The sequence below is a fragment of the Orcinus orca genome, chromosome 13 (genome assembly GCF_937001465.1).
Source record: "Orcinus orca chromosome 13, mOrcOrc1.1, whole genome shotgun sequence".
Classification (NCBI taxonomy): domain Eukaryota; kingdom Metazoa; phylum Chordata; class Mammalia; order Artiodactyla; family Delphinidae; genus Orcinus; species Orcinus orca.
Genome location: NC_064571.1, coordinates 84,777,602 through 84,805,477, shown reverse-complemented (window position 1 = coordinate 84,805,477; position 27,876 = coordinate 84,777,602). Strand labels below are relative to the sequence as shown.

Sequence of the window (27,876 nt, the reverse complement as noted above, 5' to 3'; positions counted from 1 at the left end):
GCAGACTTGCTGCTGTCACACCACCTAGGCAGACTTGCTGCTGTCAGACCACCTAGGCACACCTGCTGCTGTCACAGCCTGCGTCTCCGGCTCTGGGCCCCAGCACGGTTACCTCCACCACTGATGACACAGTCACGGTCTGGACCACAACACAAGCCCTGCAGTCGGGGGCAGAAGAGGGGGAACTCTGTCTCCCTGCTCCCATAGCGGGAGGCAGGCAGGAAGTGGGGACCACTCTACATGAAAGGGGGACTCATGATGGAAAGCCAAAACAGGACCTCTGTCTAGTACTGGAACCCAACTCAACTTCATGGAAATGGCTCCTCAGCTACTGGTTCTGGAAGCAAGAGCAGAAGTTTTCCAGGACAAGCATGGGGAAGGGGCTCTGAGCAGGACAGCCCTTGGCAACTGGTGAGCGTGAGCCCCTCCAGACAGTCCAGATGGAGGGTTCGATGGGATCTGGAGTGTGACTCTGGAGTAACCTCAGCCCGACTCTCTGCACCCATCCCTCCCCTGTAGCACATCTCATCTTAGCTCAGAGCAAGGCTGCCTGCAGGGGGGATGCTGCCTGAGTTGCATCCTGCAAGTCATGGAAAAGACAACCACGCACATGAGATCACTCTGGTGGGGGGGCGGGGAGGCCGTACAGCGAACAGGTGAGCGTTTTAGTAAAACGAGGAACCCAGCTGGTAGCCTGGGTGACCAGGAGCAAGCGCCCGTCCTTGGTCCACAGCGGGGTCCACAGCTCTCCCCGGGGGTGCAGACCATGATGGCGGTTGGAAATCTACTTTCCTGCCTATTTTAATATGTGTCCCCCACGAAGGGGTCTTTGTGGTTCGTCACATGTCCCCAACACAGAAAGCATCCCTGCTGCCATCAGATCAAAATGGGGTTCCTGTTTCAGGAGGAAGAAACACCCATCATCAGAGACAGGGAGTCAAGCCAGGGAGGATGCCGTGCAGACGGACCTTGTTGAACTAACTCTCCTCCCGTAGCCTCTCCAGGTGTTTTCGTTCCTTTTCCACAGTTTCCTTTCTTCATCTAACCTAGTATATAAGCACTTAGGTTCTGCCACGTCTCTGGGCCTTCGTTTTCCTGTAGGGCCCCCATGTACAGGTAAAACTCTGCATGCTTTTCTCCTGTTAATCTGTCTTAGGTCAGTTGAATCCTCAGGCCCAGCCGGAGACCTAAGAGGGGAGAGGTCAAGCCTTCCCCCTCCCTCCTGGGGGTGCAGCCAGACGCCAGGGGCGCATACAGAGCCTGTGGAAGTCCAGGAGGGGCCTTGGGAGCAGAATGGACCTCGGATCCTGACTGAGGGGAGACGGAACAGACACAAAGCTCCAGCCGCAGGTGTCGTGCAGGCCGAGTGGGGACAGATGACCAGTTCACCAGCCCCACACTGCCCACCTCACTCAGTCCGTCCCCTGCCCAAACCCTAGAGATTCCAGGTCTCCAGCCCGTGGCGGACAGTTGGGAGACAAGGGAAGGGAGAGTTGGGAGCAAGAGAATGGGGTTCCCAGAAGATGACTCAGGATCTAGCCCCCAGAATGTGCCCCATCTCTAATAAAGGCCACGAACAAGCCTGTGCCCCTCCCGTGGGATGGCAGCACCTACACGGCGTTGCTGTCAGCAAGCCAGACCTGCAGTAACGCCAAACCCCTAAAAGGCAACCAGGACTCCAGCCAAGTCCAAGCCCTGCATCGCCAATAAATTACACAGACTCTGGGCAATCAGCTCTCCTGGAGAGGCTTTCCTTTTCTCCTCTGGACGGTGAGGTCCGGTGGGTTTTCCTACTGACCTGTAACATCCCATGTTTAGGATGTCAGGCTAATACTGCTGTTAAAAATAACCTCTTCAAACGGCAAGGTTCTCCCCGTTAAGTCCTTATAGAGTATAAAAAGAAAACCAGCCAAGCGAGCACGGAAATCCTGTTTTTAGGACAAATTTCCTTTGGGTTATAAGTAAGCAGATCTTAGCGGAAAGGAGCCCCGAGGCCGGGTCTACGAGGCCCAACTGCTTTGCCCCTTCACCTGGCCACACACATGTCTGGTATAAAGGATGTGACAGGCCCGGGGGGGGAGGCAATATTTCTGTTGACAGCTGTTGCCAAGGTAACATCAGGCCAGGCTGCAAACAGGTAGAAAGAGCTGGCTCTTTTTGTAAAGCACCAGGAAGCTGATTAAATTTTCTTAGAATTACAGGTGGGGGCCGAGAAGCCTATTCTTCTTGAGCAACTCGCGGCTCAAAGCTGGACTGGAAACAAAGAGACATGGCGCTCGCACCTGTGCTGCCGTGAATTTCCCAGGGTTACCCAGGGAAATCGATTCTCTGTTTCCCCACCTGCGACGTGAAGGGTTAAATCCGTGGAAAAGCTCCGGGGCTTCAGGGCGCCCCTCAGTAGACACCCTGGGCAGGAGCCCACTCTCATCGGTTTTTTCCCCAGAATATAGAAATGGATTTATTTTTCACGCGTCTCCATCTCGGCGTGTCCAAGTCAATTACAGGTTAAGTAATAGTGGACCTTGTGTTTCAATCAAAATGCAATACTTATCCCATCTAGCTCTAGAGGGTCCAATGAAGTGGAAATAATGTATTCGTAATGATTATATCAAAATCATCCATCTTTGAAGAACACTGTCTTAGGAAACACAATTTTATTAAACTTCAATAAGAGCAGGTGCGGTATCAATTAAACTAAAAACTATTGATCAAAATTGCTTTTAGGAGAGAAAACGGGTAAAGGTCTCTGGGCCCACGGGGCTGCTGCTGCGAATGTGGCATCACCCCTGCAAGTGAGCCGGGTCCCTCAGTCCTGGAGGCTCAGCGGCCTCCTGCCCCGGGGACCTGCTGACCCACGGCCCCGGGCCTCTGCTCCACGACTGGTGTCCGTGTCCCCCCCGCTTCTCACTAGCTGGGCTTCCCCTCAGTGGGAAGAGCTGGCGCCCACTTTTCTCTAGCTTCCTTCTCAGAAGAGATAAGACGTTTCTGTTGCAGGGAAGGAGGTTGTTCTCTCCTGTCCCCTCTCCCGTCTCCTCCTGCAGGAGGTCACTCCAGTGACTGTGAGGCTGATGTTTCCACGCACGTCGGGGAGCTTCTTCTCTGCCTCCGCGCAGTAAATTCCCCCCTCCGCGGCCTTTCTGCGAAGGTCCAGCACTGGCTCTGGGTGAGGTGCAGGCAGGATGTGAGGTCTCGGTGGCAGCTCCGGCACCTCACCGTCCAGCTGTGGGATTTCAGGCTGCAGATGTGCTCACTCACGTTGGAGGCTTCTCATCTGAACTGTAAGTGCTTTGTTCATCTGCTTTTCTTCACAGAACGTCTCCTATATTCCTTGTTCTCCTCCTTCAAGCCTTTGGAAGGAGGGGAGCGTGGTGGGCCCTCTATGTGGAGGACAAAATCATCACATCTCCTGACTCAAAGCCTCCTTCTGCAGCTGGATGCCCTCCTGCCCACCAGGGACACAGGGTCCTCCTCTCTCCTCCCTCCCTCCCTCCGTCCCCGAAGGGCCCTCCTTGTTCACGCTGTGCCTCCCGCCGCTGGGCGGGGGCAGAGGACCGCAAGCCCTCATCCAAGGGGTTCACTCGTGACCCGCTTTTCACTCAGAAGAAATGCATCCAGACGGGCAGCGTGCCAACACCTCACGGACGGAGCCAATGTGTCCCTTCCAGTCCAAGCGCGCCTGACGGGGCTCCTGGGGGCTGGCCCATGGCCAGGCTCCTTCCTCCATGGGCCTGTGTCTTGAGCTCACAGCTCCACGGTTGCCCAGTCATCTCAGAACTGTGCCTCTGTGGGCGGCTCTGCCAGCCAGCGGGTCCTTCCTGGCACTGAATGGGCACCCTTAGTGCTTTAGACAGCATCTCGCCGCCCTGGTCCCTATCTGGTAGGCTCAGGCCCAGCATCCCCTCGTCCATCACCCAGACCTGCCATAAGCCACTGTCCACAGTGCCTTGACCTGTGGCTGGAGGTCCCAGTGGGCACTGGGGAGCAGGCCACGAGTCCCCGAGTGGACGGGGTGTTCACGGGTCAGACCAGGCCTGGAGGGCAAGGACAAGGGGGCCAAATGCCTGATGGAGAGCAGGGGCGGTGGCGGGAACGACGGCCAGGGCCGCCTCTGTCCTCCGTGCCCTGCACTTTGCTCCCTCCCAGCTCCTGCAGGGGCTGTGGAGGCCCAGCCCTTCACGGGCCACAAAACGTGGACAGTTTTATATCAGGCTTCTGCTGAGAATTTCATTTGAATGAATGTTTCCTCAGCTATAAAAATCAGTCACCACTGAACAGTACACTTACACATGGTTAAAATGGTAAATCACGGTTATATTTGACTACAATAAAAGTGATTTTCTGATCAAGGGCTGGATCAGATCATCTCTGAGGCCCTTTTTGGCCCCAGACTCTGTCCACTGTCATCTGAGATGTGACCGATGCACTACAGTGAGAAGACGGACTCCACGCAGGGGTGGTCTGTGCTGCTCGGGGAGACGCGCTCACCAGGGAGAAGCACAGAGAAGGTCTGAGGTTTTCGCGTGAGGAACAGGAACCCCGAGGCGCTTGGGAACCGGGCACACCTGGGCAGGACCATGTGCCTCCACAGGCCTCAGAACCAGGAGCGCCCAGAGGAGGTGACCTGTGCATCCAGGGACCAGGAGGCCCACCTGGCATCTGGCTTACCCCTAGGAAAAGGTGGGGTCACGGGCCCTTGGCTTCAGGAGGAGGGCAAAACTTATGCTGCCTCCCCAGCCCCACCTGACACTTGAACCTTGGCCGTGATACGCAAGCTGAGGAAGTGGGGGTCTGTCACAAGAGGGGAAATCCTGCCCCACCCTGACACCCCCTGGATGGCTCTGCTGTCTCCAGAGGGGAGAAGAGGGGACCAGTGGGAAATAGGGGGTTTTCCCAGGCGCTTCCGTGCTGGGTCCTGCTTCTTCCTCAAAAATAAGCCACCAGATCAGCACAGCTGTGGCCAGGCCCCTAATGACCTCCAGGCCAGAGCTGGCAGAGCCTCCCTGCTAACAGTAGCTGTTAGCCGCTGTGTCAAGACAGGGTACTCTCAGTTCACCCCTGCAACAGCCCTGAGGTGCAACCATTTATCATCATTTTACAAAAGCAGTGGCATAGGCACAGAGAGGGTTATCTAGCAGCCCAAGGTCACACAGCTGGGGAGTGGCAGAGCCAGGACTCAAAACTCCAAAAGTCTGGTCAAATCTGCTGCCCCAGATGTTGCCTTTTCCTCCCTCAGAGCCAGGAAAGCAGTGAGCACTTGATAGTTTTACTTGGGCAAGTCACCTCTCAGCCTTATGTTCTCCTCACCTGAAAAGTCAGGTAAGAGGCCCAAGACATGGAGGGGGGAGCTGCCAATCCTCTTGAGTCTAGACCCCGAGCTGGTGCAGCGTCCCTTCTGCTGTACCCTGCTGGTCAGAGCAGTCACAGGCCAGTCCAGGCTCAAGAAGAGGAGAAACAGATCCCGTCTCTCAAGGTAGGTATACCTGTCTCCATTTCACAGATTCATCAACTGAGGGTCAGAGAGGTCAAGCACCCAGGGTCACAGAACTTGTGACATGGAACCGAGATCCACACCCGGGACTGTAGCCTGGTCTGTCTGATCTAAAGTCTGGACTCTTCTGCTGGCCTCAGTGTGTGCTGGGGCAGAGCTGATGGGTCAGGACTGACGGCCAACTTCACCACCTGACCCGGCGGTTCCCCCGCCCGAGCTGCAGCCTCACCTGAGTTACTTTAAGATCACGGATTCCCTGACCCTGCTCCCAGGGTTCGGCTTTAATTGGTCTGAAGTGGAGCCTGGACGCTGGGAACTTTTTAAGTGCCCAGGTGGTTTTCATGGAAGCCAAGGGCTGGGGACACTGTTTCAACCAAACAGGTTCCCTCCCTGCCTGTAGCCTGTGTGTGGGACCCTCCCCTGGACCCTCCTTCCCTGACCCTGAGCATCTCATGCCAGTCCTGCCCCTGTCCCTCCCTCCAACCCCCCCTCCAAGTCAGAGGGACTGTCACCAGGTCAGCAGGTTTCCCAGACAGAGGAGAGATGTTCGGTCCCTATGCAGTTAGGGGCTGGAATGAGCGGCCCCCAGCAGAGCAAGTCTAGGCCCAGCTCTGCTGGTGGGCCAGGGATTTAAATCCCAGCTCTGTCACTTACTAGTTGAGGCATCTTTGATGTACAGAGTGTGATCTCTACTTCACAGAGGGTTTTCAAGGCTCTGAAGAGGGAATAACTGTGAAAAGGCTTTGCAAAGAAGTGCAAGGCTTTTACACAGAAAACTACAAAACACCGTTTGAAGAAATTAAAGCCCTAAATAAATGGAAAGATATCCCTTGTTTGTGGATCAGAAGATTTAACATCATTAAGGTTTAAAATTGTCAATATTGCTAATACTATGTGAATTGACCTATAGATTCAGTGCAACACTAGGCTTAAAAACACTCTTACAGCCAGGGAATCAGAAGGCTGCTGGACATCCAATGTAAGATGCACAATTTTTTTTGTTGTTGGTGGTGGGAATGTAAGTTGGTGCAGCCATTATGGAAAACAGTATGGAGGTTCCTCAAGAAAACTAAAAATAGAGTTGCCATATGGTCCAGCAATCCCACTCCTGGGCATGTATCCAGAGAAAACTATAATTCAGAAGGATACGGGGCTTGCCTGGTGGCGCAGTGGTTAAGGATCTGCCAATGCAGGGGACACGGGTTTGATCCCTGGTCCAGGAAGATCCCACATGCCGCAGAGCAACTAAGCCTGTGCACCACAACTACTGAGCCTGCGCTCTAGAGCCCAAGAGCCACAACTACTGAAGCCCACGTGCCACAAGTACTGAAGCCCGCACACCTACAGCCTGTGCTCCGCAACGAGAAGCCACCGCAATGAGAAGCCCTCGCACCACAACAAAGAGTAGCCCCCCGCTCACCGCAACTAGAGAAAGCCCACGTGCAGCAATGAAGACCCAACGCAGCCAATAAATAAATAAATAAGTAAAATCTATTAGGAAAAAAAAAAGATACATGCACCCAATGTTCATAGCAGCACTATCCACAATAGCCAAGACATGGAAGCAACCTAAATGTCCATTGACAGATGAATGGGTAAAGAAGACGTGGCACATAGATACAATGGAATATTACTCAGCCACAAAAAAGAATGAAATAACGCCATTTGCAGCAATATGGATGGATTTAGAGATTATCATACTAAGTGAGGTATGTCAGAAAAAGACAAATACCATACGATATCACTTATATGTGAAATTTAAAATATGACACAAATGAATATATTTACGAAACAGAAACAGACTTACATAGAAAACAAACTCATGGTTACCAGAGAGGAAAGGGAGTGGGGGAGGGATAAATTAGGAGTTTGGGATTAGCAAATACAAACTGCTATATATAAAATAGATATACAACATGGTCCTACTGTATAGCACAGGGAACTATATTCAGTATCCTGTAATAAACCATAATGGAAAAGAATATGAAAAAAATATATATATATCAGTTATATACACATAACTGAATCACTTTGCTGTACACCAGAAACTAACACAACGTTGTAAATCAATTACTCTTCAATAAAAAATTAAATTTAAAAAAATGCACATTTTGTTGACATTTTAACATCCCTGAAATTAGAGTGTATCTTATAGAGGGTATCATAGTTTCGTTGTCACAGAGCCTCTCCAGCTGGCGTGCCCCCGATGGGGTCAAGGAGACGCCCTCCCAGGGTTACCCTCCTCCAATTCCAGGAACTCCGAGGGCTTGCTCCTGGGGTCTGTCCTCCTGGAGGCCACCCGAGGCAGCTGTTTGTGGGGCAAGGGGTGTGAGGATGGGCAGCCTGGGCCGATTGCACGCGTGTGCCCGTATGCATGTGTCCTCGTGGTGCAGGGTGGGTGGGATCAGAAGGGGCGGGCAAAGCTGGCTCCCCCGCACCATCACGTTTTGGTGTCTAACTCCAAGGAGGCCCAAAATTCTAAATTTGAACCTGGCCTTGCAGGCCCTCGTGAAGGCATATTTGTCAAGGTAAGAGGCCGGAACATACTTTATTTAATAGTTTATGAGCTTGATTTATAGCTTTAAAATATTTAGCCACAGAGGATGTGGGCCTCCGATTGCCCCAGGGCTTGACGGTGTTAGGATGAGGTCTGCGAAGTCCTCTCCTCTGAAAACGCCAGCCCTGGAATCGGTACAGGTTGTCCCCTTTCCTGGAACGCCCTCTGCCACTCGTCTGCCTGGCCAACTGCAATTTTCCCCTCAAGTCTCAGCTCAGATTCCTGACTCCCCCTGGGCAGACTTGGGCTCAGAGGGGCCTGTGTGCCTCTGTCCCTCTCAGCACTTGCTGGTCAGCGCTGCCCGGGCTGTGTGGAGGCCAGGACGCTCCGAACCTGGCCAACATCCCTGGAATTTCTGGCCCCTGGCAGGGGTGCTGCCCAGGGAAGGCCCAGTGGGCACGTGCATCACCCTGCAATGCCTTTGCCCCCCTAGCCCCGTTGCTTAAGACACTCTCACTCCTCGAGGTGTAATGGGCACGTGAGTCACCTGGGCTCTGGTTAAAATGCAGGTTCGGATTCTGTAGGTCAGGAGCGGGGCCTGAGGGTCTGCACTTCCAACCAGCTCCCACGCGACGCCGATGTTGCTGGTTAGCATGACACCACGCTTTGAGTGGTGAGGCTTGAGAGCTCGCCCCCAGAAAGACAGGTTCAATAGATGTGTGGCTTGTAGCCAATGCTTTCGTGCAAACTGGACGATGCAGCTCAGAAATAAGCCTGCAGCTGCCCACAGGGCCCGTGGGAGAATCCAGAGCAGCCCGCCCAGAGGAGAGCAGTTCCGGGCCTCGGGGAATCACATGAGGTCGCTTGGAATCAGGGCACAGTCTCTGCAGCACCCAGGCCTGTGCCCGGCTCTTGGTTCCAGGCTCAGCAGAGCCAGCGTCCTCGGGCAGGACACCTCTTTTGGGGTCTCTGCCCCATGGGCACTGTCTGGCATCAGAGCGAGGGAGGGGACACTTTTATTAGTTATTTATTTTTAAAACTTCTGGCCGCACCGCGCAGCATGTGGGATCTTAGTTCCCTGACCAGGGATCGAACCCGCACCCCCTGCATTGGAAGGTGGGGTCTTAACCACTGGACTGCCAGGGAAGTCCCGAGAGGGGACACTTTTAAAAGAAAGAAGGACCGGTGTAAACAGCACTTACCACGTGCCACATGCCGTTCCATGTGCTTTACTCCCATGGCCACCCTCTGAGGTGGGCACTCGCCTTCTTACTACCATCTTACGGATGGGGAAACTGAAGTTCGGAGAGAGGGATTGCACAAGGTCACATGGTGCCGTGAGGCCCCAGACAGTCTGGCTCCGAAGCCCAGGTACTTAACTAACTGACCCCGAGGCCTCTCTAGTGTGAGGCTGGGCTCAGACAGGGAGAAGGGCTGGGATCCTCTCCACCCCTCACGCCACAGCCCCAAGGCTCGTCTGCAGACATGGTCACAAACCTCTTCCAGGCGTCCCTTCTGGCTCTGGGGCTCTGGCCGCAGACAGACCAGTACTGGAGAGTACCCCTGGCGCCCTCCCACCCCTCCTGGGAAGCCTAGGGCCTCCGGAGTGGTGGCTGGCAAAATCTTCCCGGACCTGGCGGTGCCTCCTTCTGGGAAAGGCTCCTACTCTCAGATTTGAGGCTGTCCTGTTTTAAACCAGCCCTATTTTGTAACACCCCAAACTTCCCCAGTGTAAGTCCCTTCCTCGTTGTATTATCATGGCCTGTTTTCTCCTCTGTCTTCCACCCTAATCCATGCGCTCTCAGAACTGGGGCCATTATCCTTTTTCTCTGACTACCAGCTCTGCGCCTGGGGCACAGTAGGTGCTGAATGGACTTGCATCCTACAGTGGTGATGCACTTGCAGATCTTGCCACCAGAGGGCAGGCGCACACAGCAGCGGGAACACAGGCCTAGCCACTGGGAGAAGGTGGGGCTGTGTGGGTCCCTGAACGCCCAGCGACTGGACCTCTGGACAAGAGAAGGCCAGGTGAGCCGGCTTGGGGCTTAGGACATCTCTGCAGTTCCCCTGCTAATTCCAGTCTCAGCTCCAGAGCCCCCCTTTTCTCTTCCTTCCCCTTCTCTTTCCCCTCCTTCTTTCCTCTCCTCCCTCCCCTTCCAGGTTCCTGGGTCAACCTTGACTCTGAGTGACTCTGGGCCAGGCACTTTTTTCCCTCTACGTCTTGGTTTCCTCATCTCAGCTTTTGCGCGTTTCTCCTACCTAGGGACTTGGGATCCTCGGTGTAAGGCTATACTTCCCTCAGCCTGGCCCTTCCCTGCTCTCAGGGCGGAGGTCCAGGCTGTGCTGAGGCAGAATCGTGTCCCCCTTGCTGTACGTTGTGTCCTCATCAGGCCTCCTGCTCCATCCCTGGTGGACGGTATCTCAAGGTCTGAGTCTGTGGTGCTGCCTGGGGCTGGCTGAAGTGGCTGGACTGGCAGGACCACTCCTTTTCCAGCCCCGGAGCTGCCGCAGCCACGTCTGTGCTAGGATGCTCGCCGGACATCAGCTGGGCCAGACGAGCAGGTGGGGATGGACAGATGGATGAGAGAAATTCATGACTTGCTTCAGAGCATTTGTAGCAAAGGGATTTTCATACCCACTGCCAGCAGAACCCTAAAGCCTTCTTAAGCCTCTTGGAGCCTGGCTCCAAATGAAGTCAGTTGCGAGCCTGTCCCCCTTTTGAAGCTCCCTGTCCTTTTGGGATTTCCCACTGGTGGTGGCCCTAGGGCACCAATGGCCCTGGTCTAGGCTGTCCTGGGGACAGGGCGGGGGGTGGGTGGGCGGTAAGGATTCTACTAACTGTCAGGGTTTTACTCCTTCGTCCCGGGCTGGCTACAGCGCGAGTCAGCCAGCTTCCAAGGAAGTCCCTGGCCAGAGAGTCAGCCAGGGGGACCCCGAGATGCTCCAGCCCAAACCCCAGGGAACCGAGGGCTCTGTGACAACCCACAGCGAGCCTTCCAAGCTCCGGCCCTTCCCTTACGCCACGCTGCCTCCAGAGAAAGGGTTTCTGGGCGGGCCCGGAAACGAGATGTGTCATGACAGTGGGTTCTCGGTCCCCAGCTGAGCTCATGCTTTCTTAAGTCTCTCCTGGCACTGGGGCCACTTGTCGGGATTTGCCCGTTGCTGACCCAGGTTTCCAGGCCACTCTGTCAACACCTCCAGGGCAGGGCAAAGCGCAGCTTCTCAGAGGCCCAAACAGAATCCATGACCAATATCGCAGAAACTTGACCGGCCGTGGGCGGACACCTGCCTATCCACCCGTGGGCGGACACCTGCCTATCCACCTGTGGGCTTCCTGGTGTCAGCCTGGCTCTGTCCCTCCCTGCAAGGCTGTCCTCAGGGCAGTGAGTGAAGATCCGTGTTAGGTAGTGGGTAAGGGGTAGGAGGCGGGCAGCACCCAACGGAGGCATGCAATTTACGTGCCTGGAAGGAGGGGCTCTGCGTGTGTCTGGGGCCGGTTTCTTCTTTATGGCTCTTGCACAGTCCCTGCTGCCCTGGGGATCACTCAGAGCCTCCCAACTTCTGCTGCAAGCCCCGCCCCCCAACCTTGGCACACCCAGTTCTCTCAGGATGGCTGATCTTGTTGCCACACAGCCTAGAAAATTCTGCCTCTGGCTTGGCTCCAGTTACTGAGCCAAGATAAGGCATGAATCACGGGGCTGTGTCAGAGGAGCTGCACGCCCTGGAGCTGCCGGAGGCTGGCGGGAACCGCAGACCTCAGACCTGCAGAGCCGTAGGCCTGGCTCCTCTTTGGGGCTGACCGCCTTTCCCTCCCTGCTGCCCGCCCTCCCCAGCCGGGGGCCATGACATCATCCAGCTTCTCTGGGTCCTTCTCTCACCAGCCTGCAGTAGTTCAAAGAGCCCCCACGTGATCTGGGCCCCAGACAGCGCATGGCTGTCCCCCACTTAGAGGTTTGTCAGGATGAGCCAGGATATGCAAATCGTATTCATTTTAGATTTTTCTTAGGTTACAAACACCCAATTAAAAGTCTTCTTTGTAAAGAATTCCTAGACTCCCAAGCAGACCCAGGGGACCCCAGTTTGAGGAACTCTCAGAGAGCAGAAGTTTGAAGGTCAGGAACCAGCTCAGTGTCTGGTTTGTCCAGTTGTCCAAGTACCGCCTTTCTCGGAGGCTTATTTCCTAGCTGAAGGCTCCTGTAGCTTGGACATCCTTCTCTCTGTGATTCCTCAAAGACATCCCAGTCCCTGTGGCCGTTCAGACACCGGGCTTCAAGCTTGTGGCTGCACCCAGAGGTGGCAAGCTGGCTGCCAGCCGAGGCCCCTCCGGGCAGAGGCGGGAACGCACCCAGGGCTGGGGGGCGGCGGTCTCTACCCCACCTCCGCTGCAAGATCATCTCTCACTCCCCAACGCCATCTGCATGTTGGTAGCTCGCCACTCAGAAGAGTTTGGCCGAGGCCTCCCATCAGTGACCGCATGGGGGTCCGGGCCGCACGGGATGCTGACCTTGCCGGGAGGCCTGGCCTGAGCCAGCGGGTGGAAGGTCCGTGTACTCAGGAGGGACGCCCACTGGCTCCTCTCGGGCCCTGCAGGGAAGTCCCAACAGATAATGATACCGAGCAGGGCCCTGTGGGGCTCCTGGGCATGATGTCTGTGTCCCCCATTTCTCTGATTACAGGAAACAGGCTTCATTCAGCCTCCATGACCTTCCCTGAGTTCCAAGGGGCAGAGTCAAGCAGTTGTTAATTAGGGAAGGGAGGGAATGCAAGACAAGGGAGAAACAAAGTCAAGAGAACAATAGTTCGGCCTTGGGGCAAAGTGCTGGTGCCCCATCAATGGATACACGAAACAATATCTCTGAGCTGTTTTGCAGATGCTGAAACACCCTCCAGGTGGGAGAAGTTATGCTGCCCACAAGCACGTGGACCCCAGACCGGTTGGAACCAGAAGGTTGATGATGCCGACTCCCACTTACCTCCCCACCAACCAATCAGAAGAATGTCCATGAACTGATCACGCCCTCTTTGAACTATTGCTATAAAACGTCTCACTACCCTCTGGAAGGGTGGGGGGCACAGTCTTCGGAGGCGCTAGGCTGCAGGGTTCCCTCTTTGCCTGGCAAAGAGTAAAGTTACACTTTCTCTTTCCTCCTAAATTCCGTCTTCATATTTCTATTCGGCACCAGTGTACAGAAGCCGAGATTTTGGCAAAAATAGCCTGGCACGTTCCCCTGGCCAGCCCTCCTGGAAATATGGCCCCAGCTCCCTCCCCGATGCTGGGAGGCTGCTGCCTCAGTTTCTTAGGAGGAGATGAGGAAGAGAGGACGCAGGGGCTGTAGAAACTGCTCCACACACACTACCTGTGCAGACATTTGGGCTGTAAGGTGTTTAGAGCTCACCTGGCCCAAATGCTCCCCATGAAAGAGGGCTGGCCCAGGGCTCCCCGGTGGAGTCAGGGGCACCTGGGTCTCCAGGCTCCTGGCCAGACCTCTGAGCTTCAGAGTCCGCATCTGTGAACCTTCTCTGAGAATTAGGCCGTGACATCAATGCACACAGATCACAGCAGAGGTGTGAAAGCCACTTAAAAGAGGCAGGGCTGGAAGGCCCCTTCCCTCTTCCCTGCCGCTCCCCCAGTACACGCGGGAGTGACTCCTCCACGTGGGACACGGTCTGGAGGGCCCACCGCGGAGGGCCCTGTCCTCAGCTCCCCACTGTCTCCTGCCGCCCCCTTGCAGGCTAAGGGGTCAGGCTCTTGGCTCAACTAGACCAGCCAGCTGCTCCCTGCTGGGATTCGAATTCTGAAGAGAGAGACACAGCACCTGGGCATGGTGAGCCAGTCCTCTCGAGAGGCTAAGGGGCAGCTAGCTGCTTGGCCCAACTGTGCGGGCTCTAAATCAGATCTTTTAATTCCTGCTCGGAAGCCTCTAGAACGGCCATGGCTGTTGGCTATGCCCAGACCTGGTTTTCTACGCTCCTTTGAATTCAGTCTCTGTTATGGTTTGAATTGTGTTTCCTTAAAATTCATATGTTGACGTCCTAATCCCCAGGACCTCGGAAAACAATCTTAGTTAGAAGTGGGGTCCTGGCAGATGTAATTAGCTAAGATGAGGTCATATTGGAGCAGGGTGAGCTCCTAACCCAATACGGTTGGTGTTCTTATAAAAAGGGTAAATTCGGATACAGGCCTGCATATAGTGAGAACACCATGTGAGCACGAAGGTGGCATCTACCAGCCAAGGAGAAAGGCCTGGAACATGTCCTTCCTCACACCTCTCACAGGGAACCAACCCTGCTGACACCTTGATCTCGGACTTCTGGCCTCCAGAACTTAAAATGCAAGAAGAAGGAATTCTCCTCAACACTTCAACAAGGGACTTCCCTGGTGGTGCAGTGGTTAAGAATCTGCCTGCCAATGCAAGGGACACGGGTTCGAGCCCTGGTCCGGGAAGATCCCACATGCCACAGAGCAACTAAGCCTGTGCGCCACAACTACTGAGCCTATGCTCTAGAGCCCAAGAGCCACAACTACTGAGCCCATGTGCCACAACTCCTGAAGCCCGCGTGCCTAGAGCCCATGCTCCACAACAAGAGAAGCCACTGCATTGAGAAGCCCACGCACCACAACGAAGAGTAGCCCCCCTTCGCCGCAACTAGAGAAAAGCCTGTGTGCAGCAACAAAGACCCAACACAGCCAAAAAAAAAAGTTGGTCCGTATGACATTCATTATTGATAAATTGACATTTTATCCATCAGTCACGTGAGCTTGGTCAACGTGAGCCCTTCCTCCAGAGATGGATCCATCTTGCCGAGTTGGCAAATCCGGTTCCGAGCCTGCAAGGCTGACATCCAGAGGCCTGGTGGGTACATAAATCCTTTAGGGTTCGGAGGCCCAGGCCCTGCAGCAACCCTTCTGGGACGGAGGGGCCTGCTGGGCACTGCCCCGCCCTGACCCACCTACGATGGCGTTGGCTGAAGACTCCTTCACCACAGGCCGCCCCTCCCCACGTGGCACCTGCAGAGATGAGGATTATGGCACTCTGACTCAGTCAGCCCTCCTCTGAGAGCCTCCCCCGAGTCCCCTTGTCTCTGGGCTCCTCCAGGAATGTGTTTTTTATCCACTTGCTACTGGGCGGCTTCCTCCAGAGTGATACTCTCGCCAGCGCTTGGAGGGTCTGTCTCATTTTCTCTCCATTCTGTGACTCTGGGCCCACTAGCCTCTCCACCCTAACCCAGGGCCCTTGCCTAGCCTCCCCCCCAGGCCACGGTGCTGCGGCCCATCCTGACCGGGGGCCACGGACAGAGAGCTTCTGGTCCAGAGCGGGGCCCATCCTCAGCCCGGACCACAGTGGGAGGCGCCACTTGCCCTGCCCTGGCGCCTGGACACTGCCTGCCATGCCCACCGGCCTCACCAGCCCATCTCTCCTGTCTTCTCTGATGCCCTGCCTTCCGCTCCGGGGCCCTTGGAGCTCTGCTGCTTACCATCTACTTCCGGGCCTCCTGACCCTCTGAGGCCAGCCCTGCCCGGTCACCCAGCTGTAGTCAAAGCCCCAGCTTATGTGTGCCCTGCCCTGGCCAGCCTGCACAGCCACTTCGCAAGCGGGCCTGGCAGTCCCCTGGAGCCTCCGCCCTCCACCCTGACTTCTTACTGAAGCCCTGTCTCTGCTTGAGTCAGAACCTTGGCTCCAAGCCCCAACGCCAGTCCTGCCTCTGACCCCGGGGCTGGCATCTGTCCCAGGCAAGCTGATGGGTGAATAGTTAGAGCCTGGCTCCCGGTGCAATGGCAGATTGGCCCGTGTGCTTATCACCTGTGGTTCCCCCAGCCCCATAGCGTGATGGGGGCTCAGAGACAAAGGGGCAACAGCAGTGAGAGTTCACGGACTGTCCAGAAGCACATGGAGCTAAGGTAATGGACGTAGCAGCACTGAAGTTACACATAAGGGCCTGCAGAGCAGGTCAGCGGCGGTAAGGGTCAAGTTTGCCTTGCAGAATCGCAGGCCCTTGAAGCTCTTGAAGTCGATGAACCACAGGAGGCCTGGCGTTGGTGAGAGGGGAGTGATGGAAAGTCTTTCTTCAGAGACCTGGACCCGCAGTGGGTATCACTCCCCATGCAGCCAGGAGACCATCGTCTCCCATCCCTGGGGGCCGCAGACAGAGTGTCTGGAGGATCTGAGCCTGAGACGCCCAGCACTGGAGACAGGCTGGGAGGGAAAGAGGATGAAGACAGAGTGGAAGCAAGTCGACGGACGCCCGCAGAGCTCCGGGCGGCCCTTGGACCTCCCTCGCCTCCGCTCGCCACGCTGGACACTGTCTGGCTCCACCCAGACACCCGGGTCCCTGGGACTCCTTCCGGGCACCCCTCTTGGGCGTCAGCTGCCGGCGCTCCCTGTGGCTTCGCCCGCAGCTCTCCTGGGAGCACCGACCTCAGGCTCCTGAAGCCACTTGGTCAGCACTTGCTCAGTCCCCTGGGGTGGCCCTCGGCCAGTGACTGATTGGTGGCTGTTCCAACAGAGTTTTCTATCTAGAAGCTTCCCTTTGAGCCCTCCGAGCTGGACGTAGCACGGCCCTGTCACTGTGGCTTGGATCTCGAGGGGCTGGAGTGGCCGCCTGCTCCCTACTGGCTCAGGAGCTGCGGCCGCCGAGGCCATCGTCCCTGACCCCGCGTCCTTATCTCTTTGCACACGTCACCTTCTCTTCTCAGAGGTTCGCTCTCTCTTTAAAACTTGGGTTGCTTCTGACGGCAGCTAGGAGCCCAGCAACACGATGATGTGCGCCAGCCCTGCTCCAGTGCTGCAGCCCTTCCCCACCCCTTTCGGTGCTGGAGCTCTTCTTTCTACGGCTTCTCTTCTCCACAAGACCATCTCTTTGCTCTCCCCCCGTGCGTGCAGCTTGGTGCCGCCTCCTGTAAAGCCCCAGTGGACGCCCTGCTCCATGCCCTTCACCCCAGCCCAGCTCCCCCGCGAGAGGCTCACAGAGCCCGGGGGCCACCGTGCTTGCGCACGCGGCTGTTCTAGGAGGGGCTGCTGAGCAGATGGGTCCACAGAAGTTTGAAGACACATTTGGGGCCTCAGTTTCCCTGCTCCTCTGGGAGCCTTTGACCCCAGTGCCCCCCAGGCTCCGGGCATTGCCCAGACTGTCCCGAGGTACACTCACCTTACCCAGAGGGCACGTCTCCTCACTGCCACCCTCCACCCCAGAGGCCCACTGCCTGGGCCTCTCCTTGTCCATCTGCCCCCGAGACTCTGTCGACCCCTCTCCCTCCTCATTCACAAAGGCTGGCGCAGCCCCCGTCGGGGTTTTTGGTGGAAAGACTGGCCTGCTGAGCGGCAAGCCTGAGGGAGAGGTAGGACCGTATCGGGAGGCGGGAGGACCCACATCCGTTCCCGGCCGGGCACCCGACTGCTGCCTCCTGCACCCCACGCTCACCTGGTGTGGACAAAACCTCTTCCCTTGGTTCAGCCTAGCATCTGGTATAAGGGCAGATGCAAATAATCATGTTTGCAAAGGACGTTCCTAATCATGTAGCGAAACTTCTAGAAAACGAGTGGGTGCAACTGAAAAGCTCTGGGGTCAGGACCAGATCCTCCCCACACCAATGGATGGTCTCGGTCAGATCAATAACTTCTCTGCCGCCATCACATCCTCAACTGGGAAATGAGAATGCCTGTCTGCAGGGTTGTTTGAAGATCAAACATAATCTCTATGTGCTAAGCGCTTGGGATCACCACTGTGCTGAGAGGGCCCTTGAAGGCGGCAGTGAGTATTATTACTGCTGTATTCCTCTTGCCATAAAGAGTTGCTACCAGCCTGCAGGTGGCATCTCACTAGAATTTGTTCCCAGATTAGCCTCAGTGCTGGTGTGACAGGAGCATATCAATTTCAGACACTTACAAATGTCCTTGTCATCACCGCACGTTCAAGAGTTGAACATCAATTCTTTACTTGTGGGGTGACCTTGGGCAACTCTGGGAGCCCCTCTGGGCCTCAGTTTCCTACCCTGGAACCTCAGACTCACAATAGAGATGAGGACTCAGAGAGATCCTGGACCCGGGATGCCGTTCCCACCCAGGACCAGCCTGGACATCTACGCCAGGTTTTGTTTGTACCGGTGCTGGTGGCGGCGTGGGTTGCTTCCCCAAGGATGCTGACACGGTTAACTCCACACAGAGGAAAGGTGCTCAAGTGGAGAAGTTTCAGGCACCCAGACAAGGCAGCTGGGAGATGTGGGCACTGTGGCCCGTCCAGTTTCTCTCACTGACACGCATTGCTGGCTGGTTCCATGAGAAACGTCAGCTCTGTGTCCCGGGATCCTCCCCCAGGCCAGGACCAAGGGGCCGGAAACACCGAGACGCCACAGGGTACGGCAGGCAGTACTGCTCCACCGCTTCCTGGCTGGAAGACACTGGGCAAGTCACCTAACCTCTCTGGCGAGGGAAACAAGCAATCCCTGCAGAGAGGATTACAACAGTGGCCCTGGGGAGGCAGCACGGCGCTCTGCGCCATGACACTCAGAAGTAGTAGCTGGTGTTCCCTCAGCCAACAGGGTGGCAGAACTAAGACCCGAGAGCCTCCCGAGCAGACCTCAGACTCACCCTGCATGGGTGTCGCCTAAATTATCTCCTTCCTCTAGCAGATCCTCCTGAGAACCCTTGGGATCTGTGGGTGAAAACAAGGAGATGCTCACACAGCCCCAGACCAGGGCGACGGCCTCTGGGAGCAAACGGGGGGGGGGGGGGGGGCAGGACCAGGCTGCCCAATGCCTGGGCAGGGCAGGGGTGTCAGGGTCCCAGCCTGGCGTCCGGGGCTGGCTTGGGCAGGTGCTCACGTCTGCAACGGGTGTCCTGGCTTCACCCACCCCCGGAGGCAAGGAGGCGGATTCAGGGCGGGGCCATGGATGCCAGGTGAGACCGAGCCGATGGGCAGCTCTGGGGCTGCCACCTGCCCACTCGCACGCACGTGCACACGCACATGCACACTCGGCCCGCCTGGCACGCGGACGGGGCTGTTCTCCCAGCCCCCGAGGCTCCCCCTTGCTCCTTCCCGGGTACGAGGAAGTCTCGTGTCAGGGGCCCCTGTGCTCCAGCGCACGAGCTCCTTGCGGGCAGAGGCGTGTGTCACCCAGTGATACCCAGCAGAGGTCTGCTGCGTGGAGGGAGGGTGGGCGACCGGGTAAACGGGCGGGGCTGGGTGAAGCCGGGTGGGCACCCACCTAACACGAGTACTTTCACTCAGAGCCGCTCACAGCAGCTGCTGGAAACAACTCTCTCCATGCAGAGTCCACTAACGACCTAAATAACCACCAAATAACCAGCAGAGCTGATGAAGAACACCGCCCCTTCTCACAAGCAAACACTGAAGGGCGTTTCTAACATGAGTATTTGCGAATATAACGTTTGAATGCGGTGTGGGTAGATTTTCTTTTCTATCTTACTGAAAAATTTATGGTTTTATGTAGCAAACTATGTTTATGTTCCAGAATTCATGTAACTGAACTTCACAACAGGTACAAAAATCCCTCCCTGCACATGTGGGCGTGTGGGGAAGGGCACACGCCTATTCCCCCCCGCCCCCCGCCCCCCCGGGTCACACGCTTACAGCAGAAGAGCCGATCAAGGAGCCAGAAGAACCGAATTCCATTACGGTGTGATTTTAGCAGATCATGAACCTCTAGGAGCCTCAGTTTCCGCTTTGTTTAAATATATCTGCCTCTCTGGGTTTTTAAGGGAATTAAATGAATTTCTGCTGGTTGATACTTTTCCAACTGGGATATAAATTCCCCTGAGGAAATTTAGAAATGTCCTGGAGGCTCATGAAGCCATAGGATATACATGTTCCTCCTCACCAAAGTGTCAGAGCTTTGAAGAAATAATATTTCCTATGAAAACAAACATGAATTTAAAATAGAGAATAATGTATGAAATGCAAGAATTTTTAAGATGAAACTTGAGACTCTAAAGAAATTTCAAACCGGGAACTCATGGCTTCAGGCTCTGCCCCTGATCTGTTTCTTTTCGATTGTGGGTTGAGTTGTCCCCCTTTCCCCCAGAGATATGTTCTTGTCCAAAACCCCTCGTACCTGCGAATGTGACCTTATTTGGAGAGGGTCTTTGCAGGTGAGGCCATGGGGGTGGGCCCTAATCCAGTATGACTGATGTCCTTCTAGGAAGAGGAGATGCCACGTGAAGATGGAGACACAGAGGGAGAGGTGACGGAGGCAGAGACTGAGGTGACACAGGGCAAGCCAAGGAGCACCAAGCGTCGGCCGCACCAGAAGCTGGAAAAGTCTCAGAGGAAGCACAGCCCTGGTACTCTTGATCTCGGGCTTGCGGCCCCCAGAGCTGGGAGGGAATAAACTTCTGTTGTTTCAAGCCCTCCGTTACAGCAGCTCTAGGAAACTGACACACTCCCTGACTTAGAAAAGTGTGGGAAGCCCTAAGGCTGGCAGACCTGTGAGCACACCAGGCCCTGCCCCATCAGCTGTGCAGCCATGCGCAAGTCACTTCGCCACTCGGAGCCTCAGTTTCCATCTCATGTGGGTCCAGCCCATTCCTGGCAGATGTCGCCTGTGTCGTGATTAATGCCCACTGCTACTGTCCTGCTATTACGTGTGGGTAACCATACCAGCGCTATCCACATCCTGGCCACCGTCTGAGGGGAGCTGGGCCTTCGGGTGGCAGGCCCGATTAGCCCAGGAGGAGGGACGCAGCTCAGGCCATGCCCTGGGGCGCCAGCCGGGGAGGCACAGGGATCACGCAGCCTGAGAGCTCAGAGAAGGTGCTGACCAGACTCGCAGCTCCCTCCGCCCGCCTCGGACCCAAGGACTGAAGCCAGTGAGGGGCGAGAGACCAGACCCCAGAGAAGTCTCTTATGCCCCCTGGCCCTGGGAGGCGGCAGTGAGATTCTACCCCAGCCCGAGGTGCCTTCCTGCTCTCAAACCAACCGACCTCGCACGGGTGCACGGGCAGGTTTCCTGGAGAAAGTGGGCTCAGACCAAGCCAGGAGGGGGCTGCACTGCAGGACCTGCCCGCCCGTCTGCACTCTGCCATCACGGGAGCCCTCGGGGCAGCACAGGGCCCAGCGCAGAGCAGGTGATGGTAAGTATTTGTTGAGGTGAATCAAAGCAGGAGGAAGGAAGGGAAGGCGATTTCCTTCCTGGCTAACCGAGGCCTCCCCTTTGCTCTGTGGAGAGTTCTGGGAACGGTCCAGCACCTTTGGGGTTCAGGACAGGGGTATCTGAGCTGCCTGCTAGAGCTCTGCCCTCATCTCCTCCCAGGACCAGGCGGCTGGCCGGAGAGGGCTGTATGGCCAGGCAGCACCCACAGGGAGGCCAGCCGAGTGTGGCTCTCCAGCTGCCCCAAGAATGCATCCGGAGCCCCAGCCCCGCAGCCTGCCTGGCCCCGGGAACGTCTGGGCACCGTGGCAAAGGCACCATGCAGAAGGTGGGGCTGCGGCCTCACCCAGCTCGGTGCTCCTGCTAGGAGGCCCGGCCGGCTCAGCCCGCCCAGCTCCCCCAGAGGTCAACCTGCTCGGTGACCTGAGGCCCGAGAGCCCTGCAGCCCAGCCGGTGTCCGCCCTCCACCCCACGGTCTCTCCTCTATCCTGTGGACTCAGAAGGCTCTGCACAGGACGGGAGTGCAGTCCCCTTTTCCAGAAAGCTCTGGAAAAGAGCCCCAGCTCGAGGCTCCTCTCTCCTGGAGCCAGCGCAGACCCACGCGCTCGTCCCGCCAGGCCTCACCTCACGCAGCCCGTGGGCGCCGTGGGGGCAGCTCCGTCTTCTCTAGCTCCCTTCCCGCGATGGAGTGGGCACCCCGCTGCTCTGACTGGGTGGGGCAGAGCTCTGGTTGGCATCTTGGCACTCAAGTCCTCCTGAGAGAAACTCAGGGAGTGCTTTCCCCCCAACTTCTTCATTCACTGACCATCTCTTAGAAGACCTGAGGGCGACCTTCTCGTCCATTTTACGCTGGTCTCACCGCCCCCACATCAGGAGTCACATCTGACCCACGTGTCCATCTGAGCACGTACCAGGTGTCTGGCACTGTGGCAGACGATCTTGCACCTGCCTGCCATGCACCATCTCCCAGCTGGTGGGCATGCCAGCAAGTAAGTGATGCCCAACAGGGGCTTGAGGGTAGCGATGAGGGCACCCAGGGGCCACTGAGGGGAGACGTCCCCCAGACAGGGCAGGGAGTGCGTTCCTGGAGAAGGTGCCGGCCGCCACTCAAGTTCACAAGCTGCCATTTTTAGCACCTATTAAGTGCCCAGAGTCTACGTCCATATCACCAACGCTCAGGAACGTCCGTGCTGTAAATCATTACCCTCTTTACGAAGAGGAAATTGGAGGCCCCGAGAGATCAAGTGGTGTGCCTGTGACGGCGGGCTGTTCAGCCCGGGCCTCTCTGCACGCCAAGCTCATCCTCAGCTCCTACGCCGCACGGCACCCCAACAAGGCAGCGTCCTGCTGCAGCCCCACTTGGCAGCCTCAGAGCTGGTGAGACCTGGGGGGCGGGGATGGAGAAACGTAAGGACCTGTAGGAATGAGACCAGCGCTTCCCCTTCCAAGCGCTAAAAGCAACTTCCCTGTCAGGAGGCCCGGGGCACCCCGGTGACCCGTCTTAGCGGGGTTGGGGTGTCAGGACAGGCAGGCTGGGAGCATGCGGTCTTCCCACCCACGGTCCTGGGCCCTCAAGCTTTCGGATCCACAGCAATTCTCCCGTCCAGGGGCAGCTTTCAGTGCCATAAACGCTTGGGGCCACAAGGTGGCGCCTGCACCCCTCCCTCGGGGCCAAGAGCTCAGACAGCTTGAACTCAGCAAGGCAGCTGGGGCACTTGCTGCGGGGGACCAGAGACAGCTTCTGCCAGAGGGGCATCCTGGAGCCTTTCAGAATGCGGGGCCTCGGTGATGCCAGGGATGGGGAAAGGACCCCCAAGACGGAGGGAGGACCTGGAGGTCTGAAAGTGTGTTTGAGACAGTTCCCACCGTGGCTGCACCTGAACCCAGATTTACGAGCAACGTACTAGTTTTACATCACAGTTCCCCAGTTGTCATGAATACTCTGTCCTTGTCACCTTGCACATTCCAATGTTTTTGTTCAGAGAAGACTCATAGGGTCTGTGGGCAAAGTTGGAGGGACAGGAACCTGGAGAGATGGGCCTTGAATGCCAGGGTAAGGAGTTTGTTTAGGACTCAGAAGGTGACAGGGAGCCTCTGGAAGGCTCTAGACCACTCTGGCTGCATGTGAGGGGAGTAGGCAGGGTCACTAGGGAATAAGCTACATCCTGCATTGGGGACCTGGGCAAGGAAGTGGAGCAGAGATGGACCCTTCCCAGAGATGGTACCCCTTGTCCTGACACTTCTGCCCCGTGTCTGCACCCTCAGCTCCACATCCTTCTCTACATGGTCACACGAGGGCACGTCCTCCCACCTCAATGCCCTCTGCCACCCTTGGTCCCAGGCTCAGTCTTCCTATCAAAGCATGACCTTCCTATGTCCCATTCTTTCCAAGCTCTACTAAGAAGCAGCGGATAAGCTCACGACCACTCTGTGCCTCTGGACTAGCAGGTATGTATACGCACATAATCCTTCTGTTTCAATGTCTTAGCCCAAAGGGGGGACCCGTAGTGAAATTTCAGGCAGAATGGCAGGCCCGTATTTGGAGATGACCAAATATGGAAGGTAGGAGCCTTCTGAAGTGCCTCAAATCATATGAGAGAAATAGGTCCCCGTCATAACCAGTAAAATCAGCTCCCTTGGACCCTAGGACTCTTCTCTGGTTCCCAAGGCCGTGTCCTGCTTAATTCACAGTGACAATACATCGACCAGCTGGTCCACCGTTAGCGTCTGGCTCTGCCCCAGGCCCCCCTTACTGTAGCTAGAAGGTGGTTACAGTTTGAACTCGGAGCAAGGGACAATTTGCGGCCCAGCAAGATGAAGTAAGAGGAAGTCCTGGGACTTCTCTGGTGGTCCAGTGGTTAAGACTCCACTTCCCAATGCAGGGGGCCCCGGGTTCAATCCCTGGTCAGGGAACTAGTCCCACATGCATGCCGCAACTAAAGGATTCCACACGCCACAACGAAGACCCTGCGTGCCGCAACTAAGACCCGGCGCAGCCAAATAAATAAGTTAAAGAAAATAAGAGGAAGTCTTATTTTAATTATTTGCCATAATAGTTTCAGAAAGAGGGGTAGATTAGCTCAGCCCAGTATGATTGGCATTTGGCAAAATCTAGAGAAGCAAGTGTTCTGATTGCTTAGGATTCAACAGGGATGCTATTACTGTTTAGCCATTAACATTTCAAACGTGATCCAGATGCAGTTTTAAAAGTGGATAAATCCACCAGAAACTAACACAACATTGTAAATCGACTATACTTCAATTAAAAAATGGATAAATCCAAGTTTAATAAATGGATAAATCCAAGGAAAGTTTTTTAAAAAAAGAAAGAAAAGACACTTTTACATGGCAAAAAGCACTATAAGCAAAGTCAAAATGACATACTGAAGGAAAGTACTTGTGAGACATATATCAAAGATAAAACACGAATATGATTAATATTTAAAGAACTCTTTAAAATGTGAGGGAAAAGACCAAAGTTCCAACAGAAAACTGGGCAAAAAACATGGACATACAATTCACTAAAAATGAAATAAATGGCCCTTAAACATAGTAAAAAAATGTTCAACTTCACTCATAATAAGAGAAATACAAATTGTAACTATACTGAAATGCCATTTTCACCCATCAGGTTGGCAAAAATTCAAAAGCTTGACAACACACCACATGGAGAGGCTGTGGAGAAATTGGCGTTCTCTGGCATTGCTGGTGGAAATCAGAGGGGTAAAGCCCTATGGGGATGATGTGACAATACCGAATGAAACTAGACGTGTATTTAACCCTTGCCCCAGCAACCCCGTTTCCAGGAATTTATCCTGAAGATTTATTTCCAACTTTATGAAAATACTTATGTGTATGGTTATTCACTGCAACATTATATGTAACAGCAAAATAGTGGAAACTGCCTCGATACCCATAATCAGAGAGAGCATGAATTAAACGTGGCACATCCACAAAATGCACCACTAGGCAGCTGTAAAAAAGGAATGAGAAAGAGTTCTCAAAGTTCTTACGGAACATGATTCCCAGAATATACTGTTAAGTAGAAGAATAGAGTGATACATTGTATGTTATCTTTTGTGTAAAAAGAGAAATAAGAAAATACATACAAATCTGCTTATTTTTGCCAAATCACAAGAAGGGTAAACTAGAAACGAATGAAACCACATTTAATTACCCACAGGGGTGGGGAGGAATGGAGTGAAAGGGAAAGGAAAGAGAATGATATTTCTCTGAATATACTTTTTTTGCATAGTTTTGACAAACTTTTGGAACTTTGTTAATGTGTCATATGTTGAGTAAATAAAATTCCATCAGTATGGATGGGGAGCTCACCACCCCTAAAACTGAATAAAACCAAAACAAATAAACTGAACTATATATCAAATCGATAAGATAACCGCATAAGAAAAAGGAGGGAAAAAAAGAACTAATCCAAGTAGCTTTGAATGCAGTACTTTGACTTTATACCCTTCGTATAAACACAAAAAGAACTGCAAAGAATCTTTAACTTTACTTAATAATTTTGTGGTTGGTAGAGATAGGAGTGTAACAATTCTGAGACAATTTTTGTGTATCATAAGACTGAGAAAATGAGATATTGTTAGGAGCCAGAGTTTTCATTGTGGGAGAAAGGAGGCATAAGTAAGGAACAGAGAAAGGTGAGTGTATTAGTTTCCTAAGGCTGCTGTAAAAAGTACCACAAACTGGGTGGCTTAAAACAACAGAACTGTTTTGTTTCCCAGTTCTGGAGGCTGGAAGTCCCAGATCAAGGTGTCAGCAAGGTTGGTGCCCTCTGAGGCTGTGAGGGAGATGACTTCTCCCCTAGCTTTTGGTGGTTTGCTAGCAACTCTGGCATTCCTTGGCTTATAGAAGCATTGCCCTCATTTCTGTCTTTGTCTTCATGTGCTGTTCTCCCTGTATGTGTCTCAGTTCCCCCTTTTTAAAAGTGGATGAATCCGGGCTTCCCTGGTGGCACAGTGGTTGAGAGTCTGCCTGCTGATGCAGGGGACACGGGTTCGTGCCCCGGTCCGGGAAGATCCCACAAGCCGTGGAGCGGCTGGGCCCGTGAGCCATGGCCGCTGAGCCTGCATGTCCGCAGCCTGTGCTCCATAACGGGAGAGGGCACAACAGTGAGAGGCCCGCATACCGCAAAAAAAAAAAAAAAAAAAAAAAAAAAATGATGACAATAATGAATTATAACATATTGAATCAAAAAGAATGCATGAGTCCACAGTGATCCTAAAAATTAAACCAACATACAAATAAACTGGGGGAGATGGGAAGGCTCTTCTTTATAGTAGAAAGATGACAAATGTGGAAGGGATGAGAGTTAGAAAACAAACCTTCTGCAACCATCACTGAGTAACTGATTCAAACAAGAATATTCACACCATTGAGTAAAAGATCGTTGGGTAAACAGATATTTACAGTCTCAAAGTAGCTCCCCAGAGATTATTTAGTAATTACAAAGAGAAAAGACGGATATCTTTATGCTAGAGAAATACAGTGGAGAAGGTAGAGTGCACTGCCTCTGCCTTTACCAGTGGTTAAGTAAACATCAACAGTGATGACACACTCTGACATCAGGTACCTCCTGGTGTAACCCGCTGAGAAGAACACAGTGGCACTTACGCACGGGTCCCGCCAAAACTGAGACATCCAAATCAAATCTTGAGGAAACAATCCAACAAATGCAAATTGAGGGAGGTTCTCAAAACAGTGGGTTTGTATTCTTCAAATACATCAGTCATGAAAGACAAAGAAAGGCCGAGAAATTGCCAGGTTAAAAGAATCGGATTTTTTTTTTACAGGAGCTTAGACATTTACCCTAAAATTTACATAGAAGTAAAAAAGATCCTTGACTAGGTAAGTCATCTTTTAAAAAGGAAAGCAAAGAGGGAGGATTTACCCTACCAGAAGTTAAGACCTACTACAAAGCCATTGTAATAAAAATAGCCCTAAAAGAGACCAATGGACCAATGCAATACAGCAGAGCACTTAGGCAGACTCATGCATATTTGCAAATTTAATATAAGATAACTTGGCATCACTAATCAATAGGGGAAAGATAGATTTTTTTTTAAAGGTAAATGGTATTGGGAAAACTGGCTCACTCTAAGGAGAAAAATAAAACTGTTCCTTACCTAACACAACATAACCTATCCCAAAGATCCACTGACATTTTACACAAGAGATATCTGAAAGGCAAGCAAACATATGCTGTTAAACTCATCAATAACCACAGAAAAGGAAACCAGAATAACAAAAGGCTGGGTTCCCACAGCAAAGGGCTCAATGAGCCAAGAGCCAGGGAGGGGAGAGGCAGGAAGCAGGGAGAGGACCCTCGAAGTGTGCAGTGGGAGCAGGAACTAGTCCAGCAATTAACCAATTAGGTTAATCTAATTTAATCTAATCTAATACATGACTCAGCAATTCCACCCCTGGACACCCACAGGGACTTTCTTTTTTTTTTTAATTTTTTAAAATTTATTTTTTTTTTACATCTTTATTGGAGTATAACTGCTTTACAATGGTGTGTTAGTTTCTGCTTTATAACAAAGTGAATCAGTTATACATATACATGTTCCCATATCTCTTCCCTCTTGCATCTCCCTCCTCCCCCCCCACACCCCCTCCCCCCCTTCCCTATCCCACCACAGGGACTTTCTTTGTGGAGGCATCTCTGGGGAACATCATGACTGATTGATTCCAGGTCTAAATAGGTCAGACCAGATTCTCAAGGAACCAGATGAGGACACTAAAGTCATGTTAAAAGAACTCAGT

General features: G+C 53.9%; 1 long non-coding RNA gene across 6 annotated transcripts in view; it reads right to left on the bottom strand.

Annotated features, from left to right (window-relative positions):
- LOC117203270 (uncharacterized) overlaps window positions 1-27,876 on the bottom strand; it is a 72,349-nt gene that overhangs the window by 17,828 nt on the left and 26,645 nt on the right. For 3 of the 6 annotated variants that reach the window (XR_007470837.1, XR_007470841.1, XR_007470838.1), the window contains exon 1: window positions 53-27,707. This is a non-coding gene — a long non-coding RNA (uncharacterized LOC117203270). Of the gene's footprint in view, window positions 1-52; window positions 27,708-27,876 lie in introns of those variants that run through there. The other 3 variants (XR_004485964.2, XR_007470839.1, XR_007470840.1) reach the window with 2 other exon arrangements.